This window comes from Somniosus microcephalus, chromosome 3, assembly GCF_052327205.1.
Source record: "Somniosus microcephalus isolate GS21.2 chromosome 3, FLI_Smic_1.0, whole genome shotgun sequence".
NCBI classification, from domain to species: Eukaryota; Metazoa; Chordata; class Chondrichthyes; order Squaliformes; family Somniosidae; genus Somniosus; species Somniosus microcephalus.
The window spans coordinates 148,243,939-148,264,222 of record NC_140989.1 but is presented as its reverse complement, the minus strand read 5'-3'; the positions used below and the strand labels follow the sequence as shown (position 1 = coordinate 148,264,222).

At 46.8% G+C, this 20,284-nt stretch overlaps 1 long non-coding RNA gene across 1 annotated transcript in view; it reads left to right on the top strand.

Annotated features, from left to right (window-relative positions):
- Nucleotides 1-1,737: 1,737 nt before the first annotated feature.
- The window catches only part of LOC147121465 (uncharacterized), a 33,370-nt gene continuing 14,823 nt past the window's right edge, over nt 1,738-20,284 (top strand). Inside the window, exons 1-3 of the long non-coding RNA XR_015077550.1 lie at nt 1,738-1,852; nt 2,112-2,204; nt 17,747-17,887. This is a non-coding gene — a long non-coding RNA (uncharacterized LOC147121465). The remainder of the gene's footprint in view (nt 1,853-2,111; nt 2,205-17,746; nt 17,888-20,284) is intronic.

Sequence of the window (20,284 nt, the reverse complement as noted above, 5' to 3'; positions counted from 1 at the left end):
CTCGCAAGTTTTTTCACGTATTCCCTTTTTGCAGCTCAGGCTACTTTCCTTGTATTCCTTTACTGTCCTTTATATCTCTCCCAGTTTGCGGGATCTCTACTTGCTTTCTCTAAATATTCACAAGAAAACTATGAACAACATGCCCTTCCCAAAGTTAACCCAAGCAAAATTAGTGACTTTGTTATAAATGAGAGAGAAGCCTTAGGCAGGTGAAAAGGGCAAAGAATGAATTGGCGAGAATAGATGTTATTTATAACAGAATGCTATGAGAGATGAGATTTGCCGGACATTGACAATTTTTCTGAGGGAATCATTGGACACTGGGGGGGTAACAGTGGATTGCCAACAGGCAACATGTGGTGCCCATATTCTAAAAGGGTGATAAATGATAAGCAGACAACTACAGACCCATCAGTCTTACTTCAATCCTGTGCAAAATAATGGAATCAATTATCAGATGTAAACTTAAAGGGGGAGAAATTGGCCTCCTTTGCGCCACCCGTTATCGCCCCAGATCTGAAATTCGCTTCTACCCCCTGCAGCATCGCCGGGCATCAACAACGGCAGCTGCAGGAGGCGTCACTGCGGATGGCCGCTTGGGGAGTGGTAATTAAAGGCAGTGGTGGTCAGGTAGGCCAAAATTTTATCATCACCCCAGAGTGTTGTTTTTTGAATTTTTTCCATCCCACGATTCATCAGCCCTGCACTCTCTTAGAGTGCTTGGGGCTGCTCTTGTGGATCACAGGTGCTGTCGCCGACCATTCCCAGCCTTACCTTGAAATGGCCTCAGCATTGGCCCTTCCCTTTAAGGGAGGGAAGAAGCCTGTGAATCCGGCAGCGCTGCACGGGACCTTGTGCAGCGCTCTGCCGCTACCGCTCCTCTTCCTCCATTTAGCACTCCAAGAGAAGTGGTAGCGCTTGATTTAGCGCTCCACTTCCCTCCGGGAGCGCTAAACTGGAAGCTCGCGTCAGATTCAATTGTGTATCGCCCCAAACTGGGTGCTACGCAATTTCTAGCCCAAAGTTTATGGTACAATAAAAAAATTAGTTGACAGCAGTTGACATGGATTCAGAAAATGAAGATCTTGTGTGACCAACCTTCTTGACTTCCTTGAGGAAGTAATATCCCAAGTGGACTGTGGTTGGCCAGAAGACATTTGACAAAGTTCTGCCTGGAATTAGTTAGGCAAAAAGCTGTGAGAATTCAGATAAGGGTTCAGGATGAACTTGGGTATGGATAAGAAATTGTCTCAAGGACAGAAAGCAACGGGGTACTTGTTATAGGAGTTATGTTGAAGTCAAATTTGCAGGTGATACCAAAGTAGAAGGACTGTGGAATTGGAGAAGGCAGCTCAGAATTTACAAAATGAATTGAACAAAGTATGTAAGTAAGCAAAACAATGGCAGATAAAACTTAATAAGGACAAGTATAAAGTACTGCATATAAAAACGAAAAACGGGTGATACATCTACTCCAGAAATCATGTTGTAATTGTTACGGACAAAGTTGAAAAAACCTAGAAGTCTAAATAGAATCGAAGCACAACACATCCAGCTAATGTAGACTAGCAATCAATAAAGTCAACAAAATGTTGAAACCATATAGACAAAACAGTAGAATACAGGTCATGGGAAGTCATGGTCACATTGTAAAATGTTCTGGTTAAACCACACATTGTGTAATGTGCAGAGTTCAAGTCACTGAGACATTCGTGTATTGGAGGCAGTGCAGACAAGAAGCTACAGATCTAAAACCTAGTCTTAGAACTCTTGAATTATGAAGGAAGACCAGCCCAGAAAATAGGCATCTGGGAGGATCTTATAGAGTAAGATTGTTCACAGTATTGAAAAGGTAAATATTGAAAATTATTCCACCTTAAATTGTGAAAGTAAAGTAAGAGGCCACGGGCAGGATTTTCATTGGGCCGTGGAGGCGGGATTGGAGGCATGTGGGGGGGTTAAAATCGTGAAATCGGGGGGCACGAACCCAACCCGCCTCCATGCCAGTTTCAAAGGAGGCGGATACCCAACCTGTGCTGGGAGCCGCCTCCCCGAGGTAACAGGTAGTTAACAGGCAGTTTTTAGCCTAATCCCTATTTTTATTCCTGAAGTGTGGGATTCCTGACGGCTCCAAACCATGCCAAGTTAGCGAGGCAGACCGTCTGGCTGAAGGACTTGGAGGGTTCGAGATGTCCGGTGTTCAGGTGAGTGATGGGTGCATGAGTGAAGAGGTAAGTGTGTTTGGTGTGTGTAAAGTGTTTAAAGAAGTTTTACTTACCTTTACTTACCTTTACAGCCTTCCTTCCTTCAGGTCTCGGGAGTCCCTCATCTCACCGGCACAGAAAGCAGAATGGCCGCGAGCTGTCAAAAGTTGCAGCATTCAGCTTTCTGTTCTGGAGAGATCTCTAAATCAGCCTGAGAGGAAGGAATTAATTTAGTGTACAGATTGTCAGTGTTTGACAGCTTCAAAGAGCGGTCAAACGCTGATATTTCATCTGTCAAAAGCTCTTGACAGATGAAATGTCAATCTGTGACGTCACCTGTTGCCGGGTGGCCCTTAATTGGCCTGCTGAGCCCGCTGGGTGGGCTCAACAAGGTCAATCAAGTGAATATCGCGTGGGTTGGCCACAACTTGATGGAGGCGGGACTACAACCCCGAAAATTGTAGTCCCGCCTCCTACACACCTCCAGAATCAAAATCCAGCCCCACATGTTTAAACCACAAAAGATCAAATTTAGGACTGACAGAAGGAAGTTTTTCTTTGCACGAGGAGTGATCGACTCATGGACTAGCAATATTGATGAAGGCATCTTTAAAAAATATCTGTTGCATACCTGTATTTACTGTGGGCATCATTGAGGAAAAAGTGTTAACAGTAGAATCTGAAGTACATCCAGCAATATCTTCATCGGGCATCAGCTGACCACCTCCATCTGGTAAGCTGTATGCAGCTGGTAGCTCCAGTACACCACTCCACTCTGATGGATTGCTTGATAAAACTTCATTTGTTGACATGATCCTGTTGAAGAAAAATGAAGAGCTAATTCATCAACTCCTAAATATCTACTATATGCTACAGAACGAGACAAATTTACAGGTCCATGGCAACCCTGCTTTTAAAAAAACTCCACAGACATGCTTAAGAGCCAAACACTCTTGCCTCTGAGTCAGAACATAAGAACATAAGAAATAGGAGCAGGAGTAGGCCAATCGGCCCCTCGAGTCTGCTCCGCCATTCAATAAGATCATGGCTGATCTGATCCTAACCGCCAATCTACTATCACAGAACCATCTCCTGAATCTAACAGAATTAGGCACACGAAATAGGAGCAGGATTAGGCTACACGGCCCCTGGGCCCGCTCCGCTACCCACAGGGCCATGTCCGATCCGAACCTAGACTCATGTCCAAATTCCTGCCCGCTCCCCGTAACCCTTAATTCCCTTTACTTCTAGGAAACTGTCTCTTTCTGTTTTAAATTTATGTAATGATGTAGCTTCTACAGCTTTTTGGGGCATCATATTCCATGGACCTACCACCCTCTGAGTGAAGTAGTTCCTCCTCATCTCAGTTTTGAAAGAGCAGCCCCTTATTCTAAGACTATGCCCCCTAGTTCTAGTTTCACCCATCATCGGGAACATCCTCCCCGCATCCACCCGATCCAACCCCTTCACAATCTTATATGTTTCAATAAGATCGCCTCTCATTCTTCTGAACTCCAATGAGTAGAGTCCCAATCTACTCAACCTCTCCTCATATGTCCATCCCCTCATCCCCGGGATTAACCGAGTGAACCTTCTTTGTACTGACTCGAGAGCAAGTATGTCTTTTCTTAAGTATGGACACCAAAACTGTATGCAGTATTCCAGGTGCGGTCTCACCAATACCTTGTACAACTGAAGCAATACCTCCCTATTTTTATATTCTATCCCCCTAGCAATGAAAGCCAACATTCCATTGGCCTTCTTAGTCACTTGCTGCACCTGCATACTAACCTTTTGAGTTTCGTGCACCAGGACCCCCAGATCCCTTTGTACTTCAGTACTTTCCAGTTTCTTGCCATTAAGATAATAACTTGCTCTACGATTTTTCCTGCCAAAGTGCATAACCTCACACTTTCCAGTATTGTATTCCATCGGCCAAATCTCTGCCCACTTACTTAGCCTGTCTATGTCCCCTTGCAGGTTTTTTATGTCCTCCTCACTCACTACTTTCCCTCCCATCTTAGTATCATCTGCAAACTTTGATATGTTACACTCGGTCCCCTCCTCCAAATCGTTAATATAGATTGTAAAGAGTTGGGGACCCAGCACTGACCCCTGCGGAACACCACTAGTTACTGATTGCCAGTCTGAGAATGAACCATTTATCCCAACTCTCTGCCTTCTGTTAGATAGCCAATCCTCTATCCATGCCAGAATATTACCCCCAATCCCATGATTTTTTATCTTAAGCAATAATCTTTTGTGCGTGTGGGTTCAAGTCCCACTCCAGAGATTTAAGCGCAAACTCTAGCCTCACACTCAATGCAATAGAGAGGGAGTGATGCACTGTTGGAGGTGCCATCTTTCGAATGAGACGTTAAATCAAGGCCCAGTCTACACTCTCAGGTGGACGTAAAAGGTCCCATGGCACTATTTTGAAAAAGAGCAGGAGAGATCTCCCCGGTGTCCTGGCTACTCAACATCCAGGGGTATTCAATATTCAGGAAAGATAGGCAAAAAGGAAAGGGAGGTGGGGTAGCATTGCTGGTTAAAGAGGGGATTAACACAATTGTAAGGAAGGATGTTAGCTCTGATGATGTGGAATCTGTATGGGTAGAACTGAGAAATACCAAGGGGCAGAAAACGTTAGTGGGAGTGGTATATAGACTTCCAAACAGTAATGCGGAGGTTGGGGATGACATTAAAAGGGAAATTAGAGAAACGTGCAATAAGGGCACAGCAGTCATCATGGGTGATTTTAATCTACATTTTGATTGGGCTAACCAAATTAGTAACAATAGTGCAGAGGAGGAACTCCTGGAGTGTTTATATGATGATTTCCTGGACCAATATGTCGAGGAATCAACCAGAGATCAGGCCATCTTAGACTGGGTATTATGTAATGAGAAAGGATTAATTAGCAATCTTGTTGTACGAGGCCCCTTGGGTCAGAGCGATCATAATATGAGAGAATTCTTCATTAAGATGGAGAGTGAAGTATTTGACTCAGAGACTAGGGTCCTGAATTTAAATAAAGGAAACTACGATGGTATGAGACGCGAGTTGGGTAGGATTGATTGGGGAATGTCACTCAAAGGGTTGACGGTGGATAGGCAATGGCAAACATTCAAAGACTGCATGGATGAACTACAGAATTTGTTCATCCCAGTTTGGCATAAAAATAAAACAAAAAAGGTGACTCAACCGTGGCTAACAAGGGAAATTAGGGATAACATAAGATCCAAGGAGAGGACATATAAATTGGCCAGAAAAAGCAGTAAACCTGAGGATTGGGAGCAGTTTAGGCTTCAACAAAGGAGGACAAAGGGATTAATTAAGAAGGGGGGAAATAGAATATGAGAGTAAGCTTGCAGGGAACATAAAAACTGACTGTAAAAGCTTTTATAGATATGTGAAGAGAAAATGATTGGTGAAGTCAAGCGTAGGTCCCTTGCAGTCAGAATCAGGGGAATTTATAAGGGGGAACAAAGAAATGGCAGACCAATTAAATACATATTTTGGTTCTAACTTCACAAAGGAGGACACAAATAACCTCCCAGAGATGTCAGGGAACATAGGGTCTGATGAAAGGGAGGAACTGAAAGAAATCAGTATTTGTAGGGAAATGGTGTTCGGGAAATTGAAGGGATTGAAGGCCGATAAATCCCCAGGGCCTGATAATCTACATCCTAGGGTACTTAAGGAAGTGGCCCTAGAAATAGTAGATGCATTGCTGATCATCTTCCAACATTTGATGGAATCTGGAACAGTACCCATGGATTGGAGGGTAGCTAATGTTACCCCACTATTCAAAAAAGGTGGTAGAGAGAAAACAGGGAATTACAGACCGGTAAGCCTGACATCGGTAGTGGGAAAAATGCTAGAGTCCATTATAAAAGATGTAATAGCAGAGCTCTTGGAAAACAGTGACAGGATTGGACAAAGTCAACATGGATTTACAAAAGGTAAATCGTGCTTGACTAATCTACTGGAATTTTTTGAGGATGTAACTGGTAAAATAGATAAGGGAGAACCAGTGGATGTGGTGCATTTGGACTTTCAAAAGGCTTTCGATAAGGTCCCGCATAAGAGATTAGCGTGTAAAGTTAAGGCACTTGGGATTGGGGGCAAGGTATTGACTTGGATAGAGAACTGGTTGGCAGACAGAAAGCAAAGAGTTGGAATAAACGGGTCTTTTTCCGAGTGGCAGGCAGTGACTAGTGGGGTACCACAGGGATCGGTCCTTGGACCCCAGCTATTCACAATATATATTAATGATCTAGACAAGGGAACCAGATGTAATATCTGCAAGTTTGCAGATGACACAAAGCTGGGTGGTCGTGTGTGCTGTGAGGAGGATGCCGAGAAACTCCAGGATGATTTGGACAGGTTGGGTGATTGGGCAGAGGCATGGCAAATGCAATATAACGTGGATAAATGCGAGTTTATCCACTTTGGTGTCAAAAACCGGAAGGCAGATTATTATCTGAATGGCAATAGATTGGGAGAAGGGGAAGTACAACAAGACTTGGGTGTCCTTGTGCACCAGTCACTGAAGGTAAGCATGCAGGTGCAGCAGGCAGTTAAGAAGGCAAATGGTATGTTGGCCTTCGTAGCGAGAGGGTTTGAGTACAGGAACAAGGATGTCTTGCTGCAGTTGTACAGGGCCTTGGTGAGACCACACCTTGAGTATTGTGTGCAGTTTTGGTCGCCTTATCTGAGGAAGGATATTCTTGCCATGGAAGGAGTTCAGTGAAGATTCACCAGGCTGATACCTGGGATGGCAGGAATGACGTATGAGGAGAAATTGGGTCAATTGGGCCTATACTCGCTGGAGTTTCGAAGAATGAGAGGGGATCTCATTGAAACTTATAAAATTCTGACAGGACTGGACAGACAAGATGCAGGAAGGATGTTCCCGATGGTCAGGGAGTCCAGAACCAGGGGTCACAGCCTAAGAATAAGGGGTAAGCCATTTAGGACAGAAATGAGGAGGAATTTCTTCACCCAGAGAGTGGTGAACCTGTAGAATTCTCTACCACAGAAGGCAGTTAAGGCCAATTCATTAAATATATTCAAGGAGTTGGATGTATTTCTTAAGGCTAAAGTGATCAAGGGATATGGGGAGAAAGCAGGAACTGGGTACTGAATTTGGATGATCAGCCATGATCGCATTGAATGGCGGAGCAGGCTCGAGGGGCTGAATGGCCTACTCCTGCTCCTATCTTCTATGGCTAATATTTATCCCTCAAGCAATACTACTAAAAACAGATTATCTGGTCATTAGCTCATTGCTGTTTGTGGGACCTTGGGGTGCACAAATTGGCTGCCACGTTTCTACATTACAACAGTGACTACACTTTAAAAGTACTTCATTTGCTGTAAAGCGCTTTGGAACATCCTGAGGTCACGAAAGGTGCTATATAAATGTAAGTTTTTCTTTCATTTACTTTACTAGTTTATTCTTCCCTTGCCCTTGAATTTACACAGATGATTTCCATTATAAATGTAGACATAAGAATTTATAACAGCAAAAATCTGACACAGATCTGTGATAAAAAGGTTGACAACAGGAAGCGAGTTTTTAAGGACATAAGAACAAAAGAAATATGAGCAGGAGTAGGCCATATGGCCCCTCAAGCCTGCACTACCATTCAATAAGATAATGGCTGAACTTCTACATCAACTCCACTTTCCTGCACTATCCCCATATCCCTTGATTCCCTTAGTGCCCAATAATCTATCGATCTCAGTCTGATATATACTAAACGACTGAGCATCCAGAGCCAATGTTCCCTTTAAGCTGGCTCCAGCGGTCCCAAGCAATCAGTGAGCCGGCTTTTACATTGAAGAAACCGCGCATGCGCGGACTTTTGAATGGGCCACGCAGCCCATTAAAGGGGCCGTGCGGCCCCCCAAAAAATTATAGGGAACATTGTCCACAGCCTTCTGGGGTAGAGAATTCCAAAGATTCACAACCCTCTGAGTGAAGAAATTTCTCCTCATCTCAGTCTTAAATGGCTGACCCCTTATCCTGAGACTATGTAGACAGGAAATGTGCACAGACGCAAGTTTTTTTTAATAAGCTATAGATAGTTAAATACCAATAGTGACTGCAATTTGGAAAGCTGAGAATTAGAGATGGTTGGAGCATAGGACTTTCTCTGCAGTACAAGCTGAGGTGAGACACAAAACTGAAATGCTATCGAGCCACCACTGCTCGGAGGGTATAATTGCAGTATGACAAGTTTACACAGGCAATTTCTATTAGAAATGTAGACATAGGCATTTATAAAGGGGGATGAAAGGAATAGTGCCAGCTTGAATGGGGGTAGTGGAAGAACGATCCCAGTTTGAACAGCAGTATGATCTGGTGGCCATTACAGAAATATGGCTGCAAGGTGACCATGACTGGGAACTAAACATCCAGGGGTATTTGACAATTAGGAAGGACAGACAGGAAGGAAAGGGAGGTGGGGTGGCTATGTTAATAAAGGATGGAATCACTGCAATAGTGAGAAATGATATTGGGTCAAAGGATGAGGATAGTGAAACAGTTTGGGTGGAGATAAGGAATAATAAGGGGAAAAAGTCACTTGTGGGCGTAGTCTATAGGCCTCCTAACAGTTGCAACTCTGTTGGTCGGAGTATAAATCAGGAAATAGTTGGGGCTTGTAATAAGGGAACACCTATAATCATTGGGGATTTTAACTTTCATATTGACTGGACAAATCAAATTGGGCAGGGCAGCCTTGAGGAAGAGTACATAGAGTGCATTAGGGATGGGTTCCTTGAGCAGTATGTAACTGAACCAACCAGGGGGCAGGCAATCTTAGATCTGGTCCTGTGTAATGAGACAGGATTAATAAAAAATGTCCTAGTAAAGGATCCCCTTGGAATGAGTGACCATAACATGGTTGAATTCCGAATTCAGTTGGAGGGTGAGAGAGTTGGATCTCAAACCAGCGTACTAAGCTTAAATAAAGGAGACTATGAAGGTATGAGAGCAGAGTTGACTAAAGTGGACTAGGAAAATAGATTAAAGTGTAAGACGGTACATGAGCAGTGGTGTACATTCAAGGAAATATTTCACAACTTTCAAGAAAAATATATTCCAGTGAGGAAAAAGGGGCCTAAAAGAAAAGACAGCCATCCGTGGCTAAGTAAAGTAATAAAGGATAGTATCCGACTGAAAACAAGGGCATATAAAGTAGCCATATCTAGTGGGAGGATAGAAGATTGGGAAGCATTTAAAAGCCAGCAAAGAATAACTAAAAGATTAATTAAGAAAGGGAAGATAGATTATGAAAGTAAACTAGCAAAAAATATAAAAACAGATAGCAAGAGTTTCTACAGTTATATAAAAAGAAAAAGGGTGGCTAAAGTGAATGTTGGTCCCTTAGAGGACGAGACCGGGAAATTAGTGGTGGGGAACATGGAGATGGCAAAAACGCTGAACAAATATTTTGTATCAGTCTTTACAGTAGAGGAAACCAAAAATATCCCAACACTGGGCAAACAGGGGGCTATAGGGGGGGAGGAGCTAAACACGAAAATCACTAAGGAGGTGGTACTCGGTAAGATAAAATGGGACTAAAGGCAGATAAATCCCCTGGACCTGATGGCTTACATCCTAGGGTCTTGAGAGAAGTAGCGGTAGGGATTGTGGATGCATTGGTGGTAATTTTCCAAAACTCCCTGGATTCAGGAAAGATCCCAGCAGATTGGAAAACTGCTAATGTAATGCCCTTATTTAAAAAGGGAGGCAGACAAAAGGCTGGAAACTATAGACCAGTTAGCCTAACATCTGTGGTTGGTAAAATGTTGGAGTCCATTATTAAGGAAGCAGTAACAGGACATTTGGATAAGCATAATTTAATCGGACAGAGTCAGCATGGTTTTACGAAGGGGAAGTCATGTTTGACAAATTTGCTCAAATTCTTTGAGGACGTAACAAACAGGGTGGATAAAGGGGAACCAGTGGATGTGGTGTATTTGGACTTCCAAAAGGCATTTGACAAGGTGCCACACAAAAGATTACTGATCAAGATAAAAAATCATGGGATTGGGGGCAATATACTGGCATGGGTGGAAGATTGGCTATCTAACAGAAAACAGAGAGTTGGGATAAATGGTTCATTCTCGGGTTGGCAATCAGTAACTAGTGGTGTTCCGCAGGGGTCCGTGCTGGGACCTCAACTCTTTACAATCTATATTAACGATTTGGAGGAAGGGACCGAGTGCAACGTATCCAAGTTTGCTGACGATACAAAGATAGGAAGGAAAGCAGTGAGTGAGGAGGACATAAAAAACCTGCAAAAGGACATAGACAGGCTGGGTGAGTGGGCAAAAATTTGGCAGATGGAATATAATGTTGGAAAGTGTGAGGTTATGCACTTTGGCAGAAAAAATCAAAGAGCAAGTTATCTAAATGGAGAGAAACTGCAAAGTGTTATAGTACAAAGGGATCTGGGCGTCCTGGTGCATGAAACACAAAAAGTTAGTATGCAGGTACAGCAGGTGATCAGGAAGGCCAATGGAATCTTGGCTTTTATTGCAAGGGGGCTGGAGTATAAAAGCAGGGAAGTCTTGCTGCAGTTATACAGGGTACTGGTGAGGCCACACCTGGAATACTGCGTACAGTTTTGGTTTCCATATTTAAGAAAAGATATACTTGCTCTCGAGGCAGTTCAGAGAAGGTTCACTCGGTTGATTCCGGAGATGAGGGGGTTGACTTATGAGGAAAGGTTGAGTAGGTTGGGCCTCTACTCATTGGAGTTCAGAAGAATGAGAGGCGATCTTATCGAAACATATAAGATTGTGAGGGGGCTTGATCGGGTGGATGCGGTGAGGATGTTTCCACTGATGGGTGAGACTAGAACTAGGGGGCATAATCTTAGAATAAGGGGCTGCCCTTTCAAAACTGAGATGAGGAGAAACTTCTTCACTCAGAGGGTAGTAAATCTATGGAATTTGCTACCTCAGAGAGCTGTGGAAGCTGCGACATTAAATAAATTTAAAACGGAGATAGACAGTTTCCTAGCTGATAAGGGAATAAGGGGTTACGGGGAGAGGGCAGGGAAGTGGACGTGAGTCTAAGTTCGGATCAGCCATGATCCTATTGAATGGCGGAGCAGGCCCGAGAGGCCGTATGGCCTGCTCCTGCTCCTACTTCTTATGTTCTTATGAACTGGGGTGGACTGGGAGAAGAGTGCCAGATTGCATTGAGAGCGGAGGAGAACCATGTGTATGGATGAATTGGAGGAGGAAATGTCTCTGTGAAAGGATTGGTTGAGGCGTCTCTGTGAACTGGTTCTCGAGGAAGTCGAGCGCCTCTGTGGAACTTGGGTGGGGTGGTTTGATGTGCGAGTGTTACTTAGGTCATTTTAGGGGAAGTGATAGTCTGGTTGGTCTGTTAAGAATCCAAGTATCATTTTGTTTTTCTTTCTCATAGATTAAGTATTTAAAATTAAGCGGAATGTATAAAGTTTGATGTAAACATTCAATATTTTTCCAGGGGAGCATACCCCAAACCACACTAGAAACGCACACCAACTACCTTCAATATTTATACTTTACCCATCAAGTTTTCATGTCATTGTTTTTTCCTGAGGTGGTGGTAGTCCTCACTGCCCACTGCCCACTACCTCCCCGGCAACCCCCCCCCACCACCCACCCCCGACCCCCCATCCTTGGAATTCTGCCCGATTTCAGGCGGGATTGCGGAGGGAAATCTCCCCCCCCCGAATTCCCTTCAGTCTCATAAGAGTGGTAGTTCTTTTTTAGTAAGATGCTTCCTTGAAGGACAGTCATTAGAGCAGCCCAGGATGACCCTTATTGACTTTATTCTCTTCCTATCTGTAAGTAATCCACTTGGAGCCGTTCAATTTCATAATAGCTAAAATGAGGAACTCAGTGGGGGAGAAATTTGTGTGTTTAGCGTCACAAGATGGTGCTAAAACGCCGGTCAGTGCTCTACCGCCAGCTGATGGCAGTTCCAGTGGTGCACGCCATATCCAAGTTGCCGGTAGCGCTGCCGCAAAACTCGCTTGCCGGGGACATCACAATCATAGAGATCGTGACGTCAGTGAGTTTGCAATACTCACTTGATGCCCAATCTCCCAACTTTGTTTTGGCCACTGCAGTTACCGGCTGGAGAAAGCAACGATAGGTAGAGGTGGCGTGCAGCAGCAGGAAGCCAGTGCCAGTGACAATATTTAAAGAGATCATCACCAATCACTCACACCTGACAAGATTTTGCAGTTTGAGTGGCTGTGTGCTACTTCCTGCAACTGCAAGGGTTTTCTTTAGTCATTTCAAGGTTAGTTGGCAAGTACAAAACTCCATAATTATTTTTGAAACGTTTCAACCTACACTTGCTGAAAGTCATGGGGGTTGCACTGGCAATTGACCTCGCCCTAAAGGATCTACGGCGGAGGGAGCAGAGGCAGCGAGAAAGATGGGAACATGTGCGCAGAAGGAGGAGGAGGGCCATCAGTACTCTCAGCAGGCCATACCCTCCTAGGGTCTTCCGACTGCACTTCTCCTACCTTCAATTAAGTGAGGAGCAGTGGCTTAGGAGGCTCTGCTTCACCAAAGAGGTGGTCACAGAACTCTGCCACCAGCTGCAAACAGACTTCCAGCCTCAGACCAGGGCAACCACAGCTCTCCCAGTGGCAGTCAAGGTCACCATGGCCCTGAATTTCTTCACCAGCAAATCTTTCCAGTCTGCAGCAGGAGACATCGTTAACATCTCACAGTTCGCCCTCCATCGCTGCATCCGGGAGGTCACTGAGGCTCTCTACACCAGGAGAAGGGACGACATTAGCTTCCCAATCACCAGAGAGAAGCAGGACAAGCGTGCATGTGGCTTTGCCAGAATAGTGGGCTTCCCCATGGTGCAGGGCGCCATTGACTGCACCCACGTGGCTCTGTGGGCACCGTATACCAATGCTGAGATCTTCACTAACCGCAAAGGCACCCACTCACTTAATGTGCAGTTGGTGTGCGACCATACACTACTGTAAGATTCGCGAAATTTTCATAAATAATCACGCAGGAAATTAGGGTTAATAAAACAGCTTTATTGACCAAAAGAAGCTTGTACAGAGAAACCTTTGATAAAAGGGCACACAAAATGGCCGCCAGACCTCGTGACCAGCTTCTGGGACCATTTGAATTTCTGTTACTGCAAGCCAGACAGGCTTGTGGATTAAGGACATTAAAGCCCGCGAAAACCAGTTTCGGGAAACCGAAACTCATGGAACTGTGTATACATATTGATTAGATTATAAGTACAGGACAGATTTGGGTGGCAGGATGAGGCCCATCAAGAAATGGGCGGACAATTGAACGAACACTTAAACCCATTTACTGTACAAAGAGAAGCCGTTTAACAGCCATCAAGGGCAATCTCCAGACCGATCAATATACAAGCCGAGTTACGGTGACAAAGCAAAGACATTATCGGCCCAGGAAGGCCAGTTAAGCTATCACCGACTCCCGTTATGAAGACAAAACACCCCTGCAGAGAGTTCTGCCCGCCAAAATTATTACAAAGACAGGACTATGATTTGGCGGGAGATAAGAATGTTCCAAAAAGGTATAACTGTGGATTGAAAAAGGTCCATCAGTACGCTCAACGCTCGGGAGTAGCTTCGGAACTTCTACGGTACTTCTTCGAGTTCTCCATCGGTACGCTTCGGGACAGACTCCATCGGAACCAAGCAGCACTTCGGTTCGAACCGTGTTCGGTGCTCGGGCAGGCAAGGCCCGGCCACGACGAGAAGACGACGAGGGTGGCCCGGGTACTTTTGTCGGGAGATCATCGACGACCCAGGCCGAAGAAGAAGACACCCTGTGCTCCAGCTCTGCTTCAAATCAGAAGGACAATTATGACTGTATAAAGAAAGCTTTTTGGGACCAGCGTCCCGCCCCGAGGAAGACCATCGGGAGATCGATGACCCAGGCCGGAGAAGAAGACACTCAGGGCCCGGCACTCCAGTGTCTCAACATCACATCGGTAACGGATTCACCCATGTGCATCCAGTTCTCAAAATCACGTCGGTAACGGATTCATCCGTGGCGAGCGCTCACCAAGGCTGTACCGGCTGCCTACATTGCAGGAGAACCAAGAGGAAAACAAGTTGCGCCAGAACTTTCCAAACCCACGTGACGACGGAAAGCTGTGTCGAAAGGCTGCAAACCCCTTTTCGCAATTCTTAAAGTGGTGAGCATGATCCTGAGTTCCTCAAATCGAAACTTAGTTAGGTCTAGGGGAGGGGGTTAAGGGTAGTTGTAATGTGTTACCCCTTTTACGATGTGCCGTGTGTTCCCCATTTCCATAGAGTTAAGTTTATAGATGTGTGCATGCTTGTAGTTGCTTTAATCTGTGCATGTGACATGTATTTTATAATGCTGCAAACTGTTCAATAAAGGCATCCATTTCATGCTATTCAACCTGGTCTATTGAGTTTTTCTGCACTACAGCTCCCTGCACCTAAGTCCAAGGTCGAGAACCGTAGGGGCGAGTGGGTCGAACCACTCACGGGTAATTATTGCAAGAAGCCTGGCAGGAGACCAGAGCAAGCAAGAGAAACCCCCTACACTACGAATCCTGAATGTCAATGCCCACTATCCTGGCAGCAGCCACGATACCTTCATCCTGCGTCAGACTGCTCCACTGACCCACTGCCACTCCCCGGTGCGGCACCTCAGCACTCCTAGCAATCTGTTGGAGTACAGATTGCTGGGCAGCTGCGACACCGTGAAAGCCCCGGTTGACGGTGGTAGACCCAGTCATGATGGCAGCAGTCAGAGCTTGGGTGGCTTCAAGCTGAGATTGCATGAGAGCAGTCTGAGCTTGGGAGTCTTCAAGCCAAGACTGCATGAGAGCAATCTGAGATTGGGAGGCATCACGCTGAGATTGCATGAGAGCAGCCAGAGCTTGGATGCCACCAAGCAGAGACTGCATGACAGCAGTCTGAGCTTCCGATGCAACACTAAGACGTTGCATCACTTCTGCCTGTGCTGCAATGGAAGCTGTGACATCGCTCATCATACACGCCATCACGTCTGGGTCGCCACAGTCTCTCTGGGAGTGTACCGTCATTTCCAGACTGGAAATCCTGGGCCCCATGGTCTGCACAGAGCCCTGTGCAATGTTGGCGGCGGACTCCTCCAAGGTCCTTGACATTGCCAAGAGGCTCTCTGGCAGCCTTGCCATTGCACCTATCATTTCTGTGTGCATGCCCATCACCCTTGTCTGAAGGCCTCCCCATCGAGGTCCTCATCTGAGTTCTGTGCAACAGAACTCACGCGCAAACTCGCCCTCCGGGAAGCTGGCCCCCGAGCTACCCTTTCCCCCTGACCTTGCTGCAGCCCACTCGTCCCCGGTGCCTCATCCTGTGCAGATCCCGTGACTACACTAGCCTCTAAAGAACGCATAGTGCCAGTATCTGAGCTGGTGTCTGTGAGTGCCAGATGCAGTGATGCAGTGTCTCCTTCCTCCTTCTCTTCTCCCCTCACTCTCTGCAGTGCCCTCAGGGACAGGCTGCTCCCCTCGCTCTCTGCAGTGCCCTCAGGAACAGGCTGCTCCAGTGCTTGCTGATTATCTGAAAGCAAAAAGGCACAAGAGTCAAGTTACGGTGAGGGGAGGTGGGGACGGGAAGGCAGAAATGCATGCATACAGCCATGAGTAACTTGAAAGTGAGAAAAGATTGTGGACTGAGGTGGACGTGGGATGTGAGAAGAAGGATTAGGAATGAACATACCATTGTTGTCCCCGAGGGAGTCAACATCGCCGCTGGCCACAGTGCCCACGACCTGGCGCCCAATGATCTCCAGCACTCGTGTCTCCAGCTGGCTCAGCTCTTCAATGCTGGCTTGGTCCCCGTCTGTCCGGTCCTGCTCCCGTCGATTGTGAGCGACCTTAGCCTGCAAGAGCAAGGGAAGTATGTTCGTGAGTGTAGTGCAATGTGTTTGGGTGATGTGCCTGCCATAGTTGAGTAGCTGTCATTGTGTGCAAGGTGTGAGATGTGGGTGTGAGTGTTGATAGGAAGAGATTGTTAGTGGGTGAGTGCTGGGGGTGTGGTGCATTGAGCAGTGTGTGAAGCTTGTGATACAGATGGATGTAGCATTTGTTGAAGCCTTCACTCACCCTGACCACCCGGGTGAGGTCGTTAAGCTTCTTCCTGCAGTGGGTGTGGGTCCTGAGGACCACAGTGATACCTGTGATGTGGTCTGCTATCTCCCTCCACATAGTGCGGCAGACTTGTGGCGAGGGCCTCCTGCCAGTTGGCAGGTACAGGAACACCCGCCTTCTCTCCACCATGAAAACCAATGCCTCCAGAGAATCATCAGAGAACCTACGGGCTCTCTCCCTCCATCTCCGGTCTGCCATGGCTCCTACAGATGTCTTCAACTAGTGTTTGGTTTGCTGTTGGGGGCAGCTGAACACCCAACAATCCTGAGAATGAGGTGCTGCAGCATCAAAGAACCTCCCCTTTAAGTAGTGGAAAAAGCCTGTGGCAATCATGACTTGCAATTAGACTGCCCCCGATATTGGTCCAGCTTTTCTATGTAACGCCAAACAGCTTGAGTTTTTAGACTAGAATTATGACTGCAATCATGTAAATAAGGAGTCAGCACGAATTTTGTGTGTTTAGTCTAAACACTGCCCATTTCTTGGCTATAACGAATTTCTAGCCTAGTGTGTAGAGGACCAACCAGTGTCAATCCAAGCTCTAGCACACTGTGGCACATTACATTACAAATCCATCATCCCATTTTACATGGATGAACTATAGATACATGACATTTACTTGCTTTTAGTCACAGTGAGGTCTCCAGTGTGAAGAAATACCCCGAATGGCAATTACTATTAAGAGTTTTTTCCAGCTGCTGAAGCGGGCGCAGGAGTTCAGTTTTGCTGCTTTATTTTAATTACTCATTAAAGTTCTGGCGTAGGTGCATTGGCAGACCAATTCATAATGCTACACGGCAGTAAAGGCCAGAGGATTGACTATCTGTGTCAGAGATTCACTGATCTCAGCCAGCCAGATGCCTCCTCAGGGGAGGGGGAAATACTGCACAAGGGAATTGTCCCTGGGCCTTTATTATGTGGATTCTAGCTGGTAGTAAAGAGTTGCATTTCCAGAGGCATTTGAGCAGAACAACAGCAGAGATATAACGTCACAGGGATTATGTTCTCATTTTTTAAGGATTCATCAAAAAATGTCAGTGTGTTTGCAAGCTCACCATTGCTCTGGTTGTGTGTACACCTAATCCCTTTAGATCTCATGACATTCAGCCAGTAGGCGTGTAAAAGTGAAAGACAGCTGCTTCCGATCAAAACTTCTGCTTATCTGAAGTCGCCGTCCATATGCTGAAGTTTCGTTATGAAACTAAGGCTAGTTTCTCCTTCGGACAGCATCAATACAACTTGTCAGTATCAGGATCCTGCTTAGCATAATAATTTACATAAGATAAATGATGATGCACTTGTTCTGGCAATGATATGTTTTTTTTGTATCTGTGGACAGTGAGACATGAACACATCCTCCTTGACACACACTTGAGTCATAGAGTCATAACGGCACAGAAGGAGGCCATTCAACCCATCAAGTCTGTGCCGGCTTGCTGTAGAGCAATCCAGTCAGTCCCATTCCCCCGCTCTATGACTGGTAAGTACCTCTCAAAAATAGTGAAGCTTTTCTTTTGTTCCAGATAGGATGACAAATAATGGAAACATTTCATATGGTAGTTTCAAATGAACAGTTATGAAGACCATGGGGGCTAAAATTGGATAGCTCCTGAAAACGGGTGCGGGGATCGCAATGCACAATTAACCCGCAGCCATTGATTGCAATGCAGGCAGCATGCGAACTTCATGCTGCCTGCTCATAGAATCATAGAAATTTACAGCACAGAAGGAGGCCATTCAGCCCATCTTGTCCGTGCCAGCCAACAAAGAGCTACCCAACCAAATCCCACTTTCCAGCACTTGGTCCGTAGCCTTGTAGGTTACGGCACTTCAAGTGTGATATACCTATCAATTCGTCCAATAAAAAGCGACGAGTTAGGAACGTAACTAAAGGTTTTTATTGACTAAATAACAGAGCCCACCCTCGTGGGTGATCGAGTCCAACAAGGAGGAATACCAGCCAGTCGACTACCTTTATACCTGGGCAGGTAGGTGGAGCCATGGGCGGAGTCGGAGGTGGTCAGCCCAGGTATAACAGCGCGACAAGAGGCGACCTCGTATCGTGATACAACAGTGATAACGGTGATAACAATACAACAGTGATAACTATAGTGTAACGATAAAAGTGGTTTACCACATTCACCCCTTGTTTAGATTTGAGTCCGGCGGGGTGAAGTGTACTACCAGTTCTGGTATGTCAGTCTGTCCGGAGGCCTCGTAAGCCTCTCCGATCGTCGCAGCGGCGGTGCTGCATTATCCGGTGTTAGTGCTGGTGTCTGCGTGGTCGGCGAAGGCTCGTGGGGTTCCGGCATGCCGTCTACCTGGGCTGGAATTGGGGGGGTGGTGGGGGGGGGTAAAGGTGGTGTCTCCGGAGTGCCCGAGGGTGCGAGGTCTCGTAAGGAGACAGTGTCCTCCCGCCCGTCTGGGTAAGCCACGTAGGCGTACTGGGGGTTGGCGTGCAGGAGGTTCACCCTTTCGACCAGGGGGTCTGTTTTATGGGCCCTCACGTGCTTTCGCAGCAAGACGGGCCCCGGAGAGGTCAGCCAGGTTGGTAGAGTGGTTCCCGTAGTCGACTTCCTGGGGAAAACAAACATTCGTTCATGGGGGGTGGCGTTAACGGCAGTGCAAAGTAGTGACCGGATGGAGTGCAGCGCTGTCGGGAGGACTTCCTGCCAGCGGGAGGTTGGGAGGCCCTTAGACTTTAAGGCTAAGAGGACGGCCTTCCATACCGTCGCGTTCTCTCTTTCCACCTGGCCGTTCCCTTGGGGGTTGTAGCTGGTGGTCCTACTTGCTGCAATACCTCTCGCTAGTAGGAACTGACGGAGTTCCTCGCTCATGAAAGAGGAGCCCCGGTCACTATGTATATAGTTTGGGAACCCGAACAAGGCGAAGAGGTCGTTCAGGCATTTAATGACCGTGGTACTGGTCATGTCTGGGCAGGGGAAGGCAAAGGGGAAACGGGAGTACTCATCAACAATGTTGAGGAAGTACACATTACGGTCAGAGGACGGGAGGGGCCCCTTAAAGTCGATGCTCAGGCGCTCGAAGGGGCGGGTGGCCTTGATCAGGCTTGCTCTGTCCGGCCTAAAGAAGTGCGGTTTGCACTCGGCGCAGGTCTGGCAGTTCCTGGTTATGGTCCTGACCTCCTCGATGGAGTAGGGCAGGTTGCGGGCCTTAATGAAGTGGTAAAGTCTGGTGACCCCGGGGTGGCAGAGGTCGTTGTGGAGGGTCTGAAGTCTATCACTTTGCGCGCTGGCGCATGTAATTCGTGACAGAGCATCGGGGGGTTCGTTCAGCTTACCTGGCCGGTACAAGATATCATAATCGTAGGTGGAGAGCTCGATTCTCCACCTCAAGATCTTGTCATTCTTGATTTTGCCCCTCAGCTTGTTATTAAACATAAAAGCGACCGAACGTTGGTCGGTAAGGAGGGTAAATCGTTTGCCTGCCAGGTAGTGCCTCCAGCGTCGTACCGCCTCCACAATCGCCTGGGCCTCCTTCTCGACCGACGAGTGTCGGATCTCAGGGCCCTGTAGGGTCCTTGAGAAGAAGGCCACCGGTCTCCCCTCCTGGTTAAGGGTGGCGGCTAGGGCGAAGTCGGATGCATCGCTCTCGACTTGGAAGGGGATGGACTCATCCACTGCGTGCATAGTGGCCTTGGCAATGTCTCCCTTAATGAGGGAGAAGGCTGCGCACGCTTCCTCCGTAAGGGGGAAGGATGTGGACTTCATGAGGGGTCTGGCTTTGTCCGCATAATTGGGCACCCATTGGGCATAGTAGGCGAAGAGCCCCAGGGTTCTCTTAAGTGCCTTAGGGCAGTGGGGGAGGGGTAGCTCCATGAGGGGGCGCATTCTTTCGGGGTCGGGGCCGATGAGTC